General features: G+C 49.7%; 1 long non-coding RNA gene across 4 annotated transcripts; it reads right to left on the bottom strand.

The window, feature by feature from the left end:
* Positions 1-7,554: 7,554 nt before the first annotated feature.
* Positions 7,555-9,634, bottom strand: LOC101755779. Of its 4 annotated transcripts, XR_002678985.1 has the most exons (4): positions 9,037-9,634; positions 8,482-8,601; positions 8,124-8,370; positions 7,555-7,926 (listed from the first exon to the last, which is right to left on the bottom strand). It is a non-coding gene; the product is annotated as an uncharacterized LOC101755779 (long non-coding RNA). The 4 variants fall into 4 exon arrangements; XR_001164643.1 differs by having other exon boundaries at positions 8,124-8,601; XR_002678986.1 differs by having other exon boundaries at positions 8,124-8,508.
* Between the last annotated feature and the right edge of the window lie 933 nt (positions 9,635-10,567).

The raw sequence follows: 10,567 nt of genomic DNA, 5'->3' as shown, positions 1-10,567 counted from the left end.
ATCTCGGGTTCCTTGGGTAAGGGCCAGAAACTCGTTGAGTTTGCGCTCCAAGAGACCTTCTGGAATGTGATGTGCCTTGAACGCCGTCTTGAACTCATTCCAACTGACCACATGGCCAGCCGGCAGCATGGCATGGTAGTGATCCCACCAAAGCCGCGCGGAGCCGCATAGCCGTTGAGCTGCAAACCGACCCTTGTTGTTGTCGGGGCATGGAGCGGTGAGAAGCTCGAACTTGGATTCGATCGTACGAACCCAGGCGTCAGCATCGAGCGGTTCTTGTGTCTTTTGGAACAAAGGGGGTTGTGTCCCCAGAAAGTCCTCATACCGAGCAATATGCGGCTGCTGCTGAGCTCTTCCACCATGTGGCTGTTGCTGTTGCCCTTGCACCAGATGCCTTAGCAGCTCAGTTTGAGTTGCTAGGATTGCCTCCAGTGGAGACGAAGGCGGGGGCGGGGGAAGATCCTGTCGCTGATCGCTACTGCCGGGCACAGAACCAGACCTAGTGCGATGCGCCATCTGCAAGAGTTAACGCTCCATTAATTTCATAACCTTAGATGTACTCCAACAAATGGAACGTATAAATTAAATCCTTTAATGCGACTCTTGCCAATGGTGCAACACACGTCCTCATAGGGAAAACACACTTTTCCCATTCTTAGAGTAGATAACACTTATCTTGACCTGGTACTCAACTTCAGGAAAAACATATCATATACAACTCGAGCCAAGGGGTCGGGCAATGATCCATACTTAAAAAGGGTCGGACGAGGCAGAAACTGCCTCAAAGGGTCGGCACACTTGGTCTCACAAGCTGGGGTCGGCCAACTTGAACAGGCTCTCAGAACACAGCATATGGTCATGGCGCAACTTACTTAGCCTAGCATCCACACCATGCACAGATGAAAAAAACCAGGCACCAGCATTAACTTTATATACAACGGTGTTCCAAACACAGGGAGTACTCAACTCTAGGCTAACCTATTACAACCTTTCCAAAATTTTAGGCTGCCGAGGAGTACAACAAAAGAAAGATCCCCTGAGAACCCGCAATCTACCAATGGACACTATGAGTGGGAGAAGGGGCACCATCTTCCTCGATATCCATGCTGGACGCTCCCTCGTCTTCCTCAGGATCCTCTTGAGCTTCGAGCTGCATGTTGAGGGCATGCATATCATCGAGCTCAGCTTGATGCTCCTCCAAATGGGCATTGGCAACTGCCAACTCCATTTCCACCTCCATTTTCTCCTCCGATAGCTCTATCATGCCATCCACGAGGTCGGCGACTTCTCCTTCAAGCTCGGAGATCCGGTCTTGCATGTCGTGGATCTGGATACCCCGTTGAATAAGCTGGTAGGTTTGGCCTACCATATCTCTTCTCGCTGACTGGAGGTACCCGTGAGCATCCGCTGCCGTCCGGGCGAAGAGGGTCATGGCTCTCCCCTGAAGCTCTATCAGCCGATAAAGAGCTGCCATGCACCTGATATTGGTGGAGATGGTGACCATGGCGCATGTGGTGGCTAGCACCTCAATGTTCCTGACGCGGTCGAGCCATGCCGGGTCCAGCCGGTTCCTGACGGGGAAAAGGCCGATCGGGTCGAGCGTGATCTCCACGGGATGCAGCTGACAGAACTGGGTGAGAAGCTGGAGGGCGGCAGACTCCCATGTGTCCTCAGGAGCAAGGCCATAGGCTATTATGCCGAAAGAGGGCCAGTCGGGCCGCACAGGGGGAGGAGGTACCACCGCCTGCACTTGGCACGTCTGGATACCCTGCTCCAGATATAACCGTCCGGCATACAAGGGTGGGGACTGGTACCCAAACCACTTCAACGTATCCCACAGAATCGCAGGGAATCCCTCAAAATGCAGACACGTAGACTGGAAAGTACCGTCCGCTCCAAAAAGAACATGCCCGGGAACAGCCATCTAGAACCAAGAACCAAAACCACGTGAGATAGACTCCAAGGGTCAGGGGTCGGGTAGAGAAGCATTCGGTTTTGACCGAGAGCAACTAAAAGAAACTAGAAATCCTTAGATCCAAAAGAACTCTTCCAAACAAGGTTGCTGTTGAGAAGGAAACCTTACAGCTTTTTAGGTATGACGCATGCACGGCCTACCTTACACTTAACCAAAAACAACTGCCCGAACTCGGGTCTTACGCGGTCAGTGCCGGTGACAAGGCAACAATTACGTCTCTCCCTATAATAACTAGTCGGTTCTACAACGTGTTCTAAACGGGCGCGGTTAGCGTACCTGCAGAAAAACACCAACACACGAACCTTCCGTGCCAGCACCCACGAAAGCGTTCCCAAACATTACCGCTCACTATAGGAACGGCACCCATGCGTTTAAGGCTGCATGGACAGCACTCAACCGTGGAAATAGGTTCCCTTTGAATGGAACCATATAATCCTTCGCATACTCGTGATGCGGAATCAGCACACGTATGACAAACATGGCGAACCAACCGTGCTGATAGGTTCGTTGGAATCGAACCGTACCAACCTTCGTATGGAGTACATACAGAACCTGCGCACGTGTGATAGACGTGGGCGAAAACAACCACGAGGATAGGGTCCCTTGAATAGAACTCCCTATCAACCTTCGCATGCTCGCGATGCGGAACTCGGCACACGTATGATAGACATGGCGAAGTGCTGGAAGGGTTAGCAAAATAACCAAGTAATTATTAGTCACCTAAAACAACCCCAAAATCCCCTAGGGCCTCTCGTACTAAAGCCATCCTTAACGATCGTACGAGATTTTTCAAAAGTTTCTTGCAACTTTTATCTTTTCAAAGAAGTGTTTAGGGCTTGTTGTGTTCTCTGTACTGCTAAACCTCGCTCTGATACTAGCTGTGGTGGATCCACTTCGGATTAGCTTGACTAGACAGGGTTAAGCCGCCTAACATGCGACACCCATGCTTAAGCCAAGTTAACATGAAGTGCCGTCGGATTTCCTCCGATTAACCACTTGAACAGGATCGAGTTTAGCAACCCACATGAAGGTGAGTAGTTCCAGAGAATACAACGAGTCCACTAAGTTAAACGGTTTAACCTTTTAGTTCGGCCACAAAAACCAACATCAGAGTTTTTACAAGGTTCAAAGGAAAAACAACAAAAGGTAAAACCACTAGCGGAAGCAATCGTCGGGGTCGGATGTCCCTGATGAGGCCAACTGGGACATCACTGGTTCCTCTCCTCGTCGTCCGAGGAAGGATCCCACTCGACCGTCCAAGCAAAAGAGGGGTCGGGAGCAGCAACTTCACCTGAAAAACAGGAGCCACAACAAGGCTGAGCTACTAAGCTCAACAAGACTTAACCGATAGGAGTAAAACCACTCCTCCTTCTAGACATGCAGGACTTTTTTTTTGGCTGAGGGGTTTGTTTGCCAAAAGCACTAAGTAACCCTATTTTCAAGTTTTAGCTCCGGTTCTAGGTTCAATTACCAGTCTAGGTTGTGCAACCTATTCTAAGCAATCATAGAACCAAACAAGATGTATAAATATATCAACAAACATGTCATCATCAGATTCCTCATTTACTCAGGGTGACATAGCGATCAAGCAATCTCATACTGTGAGAGGCAGATGAATCGATTCGAGTTCTTTAACCATGCATGGTGAACCTAGCCTCACGACATCCGCACACCCGGAGGTCACTTCCTGTGTCGGCCTTCCCCATCAATCCCCTAACCCGTGTCGGGCCCATTTCCTTTGGTGTAAGGTCCCACAGACCCGGCCTCTGCTGTCCTGTGACCACGCTTACCACCACGTGCGACAACCAGCAGGGGAAACTCCGTTCCAAGAACAATGGGGCGACCGCTCACGTCTAGGTTCAATCCGGTACTAGGCTTCCTCATCCCATACTAAGTATGAGGCTAGTACTTTCAAACACTTGATCACGAACACCACCACTGTCGGGCCTTAGCAAGTTTTCATAGACAGACGGGGCAACCATCCGACCACCAAGGAGTTACCGAAACCCTGCCCCGTCCATCGTCCTTATAGTTGTAACAGAAGGTAGACATCCAACTCCTACAACTCGCGAGTGACAGGAGATCACTCAACTTTTACCGTCTCCTAGTTAAGCAAGGCAACTACTCGGTCCAATAGCTAGTGCTCAGATCATGGGAATAGGTAAGTCATGCATTTAGGGTTTCACACAACTCCTATACGTAAATGCACAAGCATGTTACAGAAGGCATGCGCAAGTCTGGTAAAACACGCAAGGTTTTCATGCAACCAGGGCTTGCCTTCAAGCAAAGAGGACGGAAACTGCTCGACTTCGGGGGCGACTTCGGCTTCAGCGGGCAGGAACTCAGCTACAACTTCTTCTTCTGGCGCCGGGTGTAGCTCGTAGAAGCTGTCGACGAGGTGCAGCTCTACACGAATGCAATGCAAGAGTTAGCATAGACAGTTCTTTCAACAGCAACACTGACTTGCCTGGGCCCAGAAACTCGCGACAAAGAGCAGGAGGGTAGGGAGGTTCAAGAGAGCTGGTGAAGATCAAAAAGCAAGGGTCGGAAAGGAACTTATGCTCTGATCCTTGAACTAGAGGATGTGGGATACTAGGGATCCTCAGACGCAAGCGCTGAGGGGTTCCTAAGTTTTACACATACACCCTCGGGTTGAAGAAAAAGATCACAGCCAAGCCCTCGGGCGAGGCGGATTAGGGTCGGCGGAACAAACAGGGTCGGGCGAGACGGAACTGGGATCGGGCGGATAGGAGGGGTCGGGCGAAGCGGACTAGGGTCGGCAACTTACCTTCTTCCTGAAAGGAAAGCTTGGGGTCGGGAAGGAGCACACTTGGGCGGAGGGACTAGAGCTTGAACAACGACTAAGACCGGGAAAGCTACGGCGGCGGCGGCGCTTCTTGCTGATCACAAGAGAGCTTTTACGCAGCATGGAGGAGCAAGCTGCTGGGTGTCTTGGAGAAAACTGAGAGACAACCTCAGAGCAGAGTCCCTCAAGAACTTGGTGTGTGGCGCTAGGAGCTTGAGCAGGGAGCGAGAGAATGGTTGAAGGCAACAATGGCGGAGGGAACTCCGGCGGCTGGTGCATTCCTTTTATAGCTGCTGGAGCAGAGGAAAGGAAGCGGCGCGGGAGAGAGAGAAGGGAAGCGGCGCGAAGGTCGGGGAGAAACAATGGAGTGCTCTGCCGGGGCGGCGATTGAGCGAAGAGGGAGGTGGTGCAGGACTCCGGGGGTGACGCCAGCGATCATTGGGTTCTGCCGTCAGGGCGGCGTAGGAGCGGGTAGACCGGTGGTTGAGATTTGGCGGAGGCGGGCGTCGCCGTGCGGAAGATTTGATAGAAGCGACCGGTTTAACGGCGCTAGAATCAAGGGCGCACAGGTGAGAAGACAGGCAGTCGCGGGCGTGCGGGCGAGCGCGGAGCAACAGATTGTCGGGCGGCTTCTGGCAGGGCGGGGAAAGGAGCTGTCGCTGTCGCGGTCGGGGTTGGCGATGGAGGAATCGTCGTGTAGCGGAGACCAGGCGGCGCGACTGTGGTCGAAGTGACGGAAAAGACGGGCGACATCGGGCTCTGGGGCCGGGATCTGGCAGCGTGATGATGGGCGCGGGAGGCGAGGTTCTGTAGAAAGGTTGCAGAGGGCTTCCGCTGCCATTGGAGAAGGGGGCGCGAGAACCCACTTGGTCGTGAGCCAGAGACAAAACTGCGCGGCGGGCGTCGGAGAAGACGAGCCACGCGGCAGGAAGACTCTGAAGCGGGCATGCAACTCGAGTGCGCCTGTCGCGGAGGATCTGGGGAAAAGATCTCGCGGGTCCACCGGGCAGATAGAACGGTGTTTGAGGAAGATTTAGAAGGATCCGACGGCAGGCTGAGCTTGCCGGGGTCGGGAGAGGAGCGAAACGGAGAGGGGTCGGGTCTCCTGGGGTCGGAACCGGGCGGATAGCTGAGCACTCAGGCGCGGTAAAACAAGACAGATGACTAAGCTCAAGGGCTCTGATTAAGCTTAACTTGGAAGGTTTAGGGGTCGATCATCACAACCATATTGGTGGCCTATTCCAAGTATCCCTTCACTTCTACAGCTCAACGGCAGTCGCTTCAAGCTCCATGTTAGCCTTTGAGCACTATTCCTTCTACATCCTTCCATCGTTTTTAGCTTTTACATTGCTATTATGATTTCCCATTTTTAGCTCCTTCATCAATGCATCGTTTCTAATTTTTTTCCTCATGTTCATCAGCTTATTGGTTGTCTCCCCAAAGTATCGTTTCATCATGTGCAGCTCATAGAATGTGTCATTGGCCTCCTTCTTAGCAATTCTCCATGCTTCTTCCCACGTCCTTGCTTCGTCTTCAGCCTTTTCCTTCCTCTTCATTAGCTTCACCAGAATATCTTTAGTCCTAACATCCCATTCAAGATCAACAAACCTAGACACCATGCATTTCATCCCTTCATTTTGCAGACACCGATTACGTTCATACAATTCGCCCCCAACACTAACATCAAAAATAGAAGTGTTGTTTGTTAGAATTGAAACAAGTTATCATTTATCTCGCAGCAGCATGCATACCGATGCCCAGAATTGTCAAATGTCCAATCATACCTCACATGGAGAGCCAACCCGTGCTCGCACTTATTTTTAGGATCCACAACGATAACATCACGATCAGGCGATGACGATCTGTAGCTATCAGTGACTCTTAGCACCTGTGGAAGCTAATAAAATACATTAAACCTATCAAATTATAGACTACTCCCTCGGTTTCAAATTGTCGATCGTTTTGGTTTCTCTAGATACATGATTTTTATTATGCACCTAGATATAGGTTATGTCTACACACATAGTAAAATCTATGTATCTAGAAAATCTAAAACGCCCTACATTTTGGAAAGGAGGGAGTAATTACATCACCAAAGTCATTGTAACTTGAAATCAATGTTTAGTTTTGCACTTCATAAACTATGGCCTATCAACTTCTGACACCAATCGGAATGCAAATCTAAGAGTACGACGAAATCAGAATCTAGTATCTTCAATCTAAATCCACAAACCCACAAATCCCCTTCTCTAGGACGGTAGGGGAAAGTAACGGCACAAAACAGGAGACTGGCCTAACTGTAGCTCCTCATACAACATAAATGACCTTTCTACGTTTCATTTATGTTGATAAAATTGGTATTTTTGTCGTGTTTCGAAATCTGTGACGCTCATGTGACGTACATTCGTCACCTATACCCTGTAATAAAAGGCATTCCGTGACAAAAACAAGTTTCTTCGTAGAAATTTTATGACAGTTCTATCGTCACTAATCATGTTTGTCACTATCAAACACAAAAAAGGTCATAAAGTATATTTTGACCCAAGCAGAGCCCACAATACCGAGGAACATGTTTTTGGGCCTGGTCCAATTGATACCATTTGTTTTGCGCTTGACCCACATCAGAAAAAAGTAAAAAACCCATTTTCACTTTCTTTTATACCAGGCCCGAATGCTTTTGGGCCAGACTCATTTCGGGCATGGTGTCTGCTTCTTCTAAATAGTTTATGGGCCAAGCCAATTTAATAGCCCATATATGCCGAGCACATTAAAATGAATCTAAAAATCAAAATACCCACATTCACGACCAAATCCCAGGTAGCAAAATACATTATTGACACGTACATTATTGACCTCACATGTCCAAATATCACCAAACAAAATATCACAATCATCTCATAACTAATTGCCATTCTTTGCTAACCACAGTTTTGGAGCTTTAATAAGAACCAGCTCCACCTGGTCTTTGGCTCTTCGCATACTCATGTTTCCCAAGGGTTCACTGTATGCCTTGCTTCTCCCAGCAAAAATGTCAACTCCCTGAAAACAGGTCCAAAATCGCACCAAGCAAGAGACCTTTCGCTTTCAACCTTTTCACTTCACTGGGAAACCCTCCATACCAATTTTGTTTTGAAAGCAGTACCCTCTGCAGCCACAAACAGCAACAAGAAGTGAGCAATTAGTTACGAAACATCAACATAAACTTTGCAGGTTAGTGAATCAAATAGGAGTTTTTTCCTTGTTTTGTGACATTACTTGATACGCACCCATATTTCATTTGGAAAATTCAAACTAGCTGACTAATCTTTAGCACGCAATAACATGTGAAGTAATTAGGCTAACCTGCAAAGTTCAGGGCTTGCATACAGCATACCTGCTGCAGCTTCAAGGCCCAACAGAATAAATACAGCATTGTCTTGAAGTTAGCTGCATGAATTTTTACACTTGTAGAAAGATTCAGTTTGTGCAAAAAGTCCAATATTGCACAAGGTCTGAGAAAGGAGTTGTAATCCTGTCGGTTTGAGGAATAATAATTGGCACATCCTTTGGTGAGTAGAACAGGCTAGGAGTCAAATCAACAGCATTTAATCTGGAATAACACAGCAACACAACGTAGTCCCATATCATACATTTCATGAAGCAACTAGTGATAAGCAGCTTTTGGAGGGTGAGAAAAGCAGAGGAAGTTACAGCAACTTACATGCAGTTGGCTGCCTCTCCCTTCCTCCTGCATATAAGAATCGAAATTGAATTGCCTCCCCTGATCAATAGCTCTGTAACCCAGCAAGAACTAAAAGGAAACTTTCGACAAGGAGCAGAACTGCAGAATTAGGCCACTCCGAGATCAAACCCAAAGAATTAATGTTGAATAAAATATTATTTGCCAAGCAGCTAGACATGATGACTTCACATTTTGAACATGTATCATGTACCTCATATCGCAACTAGCACAGCAGCTAAGAGAGTGCATAGGCTAGTATATATGAATTGCTACAAGGTATATAAGCACTCCAATATTTACAGTGCAAGAAATGCTTTTCTACTAGCTATATCAATTGATGCTTTTGACTTGGCTTAACAAATACAAATATCAGTACAATTTTCTAACTAATCAATTTCTAGAACATGTAACAAAACATATGCAAATTGGAACATCCTACTAATAACAAACAGTGCAGAAAGTTTCCAACTAGCCAAATCCGCATCATGATACCGCTGGAATCATTTGATTAAGCCAGATTCAAGTCCTACCAACCTGGAGGTCCTCTCCAACGGCGATGTGTTGCCCTCGCAGAGAGGCTTCCCTCACTGGATCTGCAGGGGTTGGAGGTGCCGCCGCCTCGCTTGCGTGGGGGGAGGATGCTGCATTCACCGGTCAGAGTGGGGGACGAGGTGCCACCGTGAAGCTTCAGCCCCAGCGCTACCTGCTCGAGGCCTCAAGCCCCAACGACAGGTGGTCGTCGCCCATGGATGCAGCTCCCGGTCAGGGCTGCAGCCAACCACGATGCCCGCTCGCGAGGGGAAGCGGCTGCAAGCGGGGAAACGAGCACCGGGAGGGGGGTCCGCGCCCGAGAATGGGTCCGCCGAGGACACCCCTGACCACCAGGCCATCAGATCTGAGGTCACCGCCCCCGCTGCTCCATCTCCGCCGGCATAACTCCACTGCACCCCGAGGTCAACCACCACGGCACCAGGGGCCACCGCGCCACCAAGTCGGAGGTCATCGCCCTGGCAACCGCGTAGGGGCGAAGCGTCGCCACCCCTGCGCGCCCACTCTCCAGCGGCTTCAAGGCGTGGGAGACGGGAGAGTTACGAGGACGGGAGGACAGGAGGCGGGCGGAAGAGGTAGGGTTTCATCGGGGCCGACGGATTTTTCTCCGATGCAGGTTGCATCTTAGTCGTTCATTCGATCCAACGGCATAAGAGGCGCTGCTCAAATATGGGCTGAGACCGCTACTGGGATTTTGGGTAGGTGGGATTGTACTCGGACGAATTTTTTTTATTTTTTTTTATGATTTTGCTGGAATAAATAGGCGAACAAAAAATTTGCAAAAATAGACATGCCGTCGCACGGTGGTAACAGGCTACCGCCATCTCACCCGACGGTAAGAGAAGCTACTGCCGGGTGAAACGACGGTAGCTCCCCGCACCCACCACGTCAGTGCGGAATCCCGCTTACCGCCCTCCCATCCGGCGGACCGCACACAGGTTCCAACGGCGCAGGGGATGACGTTGTTCCACTGTTCAAGCCGGCGGTAGCAGGCCCCACCATTTGAACCGGCGGAAGCTGGAAAGCTACCGCCAGTTCAAACGGCAGTAGCTCCGTGGCGCCTTTGAAACGCGCGGGCGCGGTTGCCCCCGAGCGCACGCCCACTCATTCGTCACCACCTCCCACCCCACCCCCCCCCCCCCCACCCCCGCGCCAAGAAGCAAGAGAGCGAGCCCGCGCAAGAGAAGAGGAAGGGAGTAAGGGGAGAGAAGAAGGAAGGGAGGGAGGAGGGAAGGGGAGGGGAGATTGAAGCCCCGTTCCTTGCTTCGTTAGATGTATTTTTTCTAATCCTCTAGTTAGGTTAGCTCGTAGTAGATAGATCTTGTAGTTAGTTTAGTGGATTTGAGCATAGAAAAATGTAGTTTAATCAGTTTATTGGATTTAGCTTAGCACTACGGGAAACAGGGAAGATGCCGAGTGCCAGGGGCACTCGGCGAAGGTCTAAAAACACTCGGCAAAGAGTTTGCCGAGTGTAACACTCGGCATCTGACACTTGGAAAAAATTTTAACGGCAAAT

This window comes from Setaria italica, chromosome VIII (genome assembly GCF_000263155.2).
Source record: "Setaria italica strain Yugu1 chromosome VIII, Setaria_italica_v2.0, whole genome shotgun sequence".
Classification (NCBI taxonomy): domain Eukaryota; kingdom Viridiplantae; phylum Streptophyta; class Magnoliopsida; order Poales; family Poaceae; genus Setaria; species Setaria italica.
Note: the sequence above shows the minus strand (reverse complement) of the source record. Positions and strands in the feature narration are given on the sequence as shown.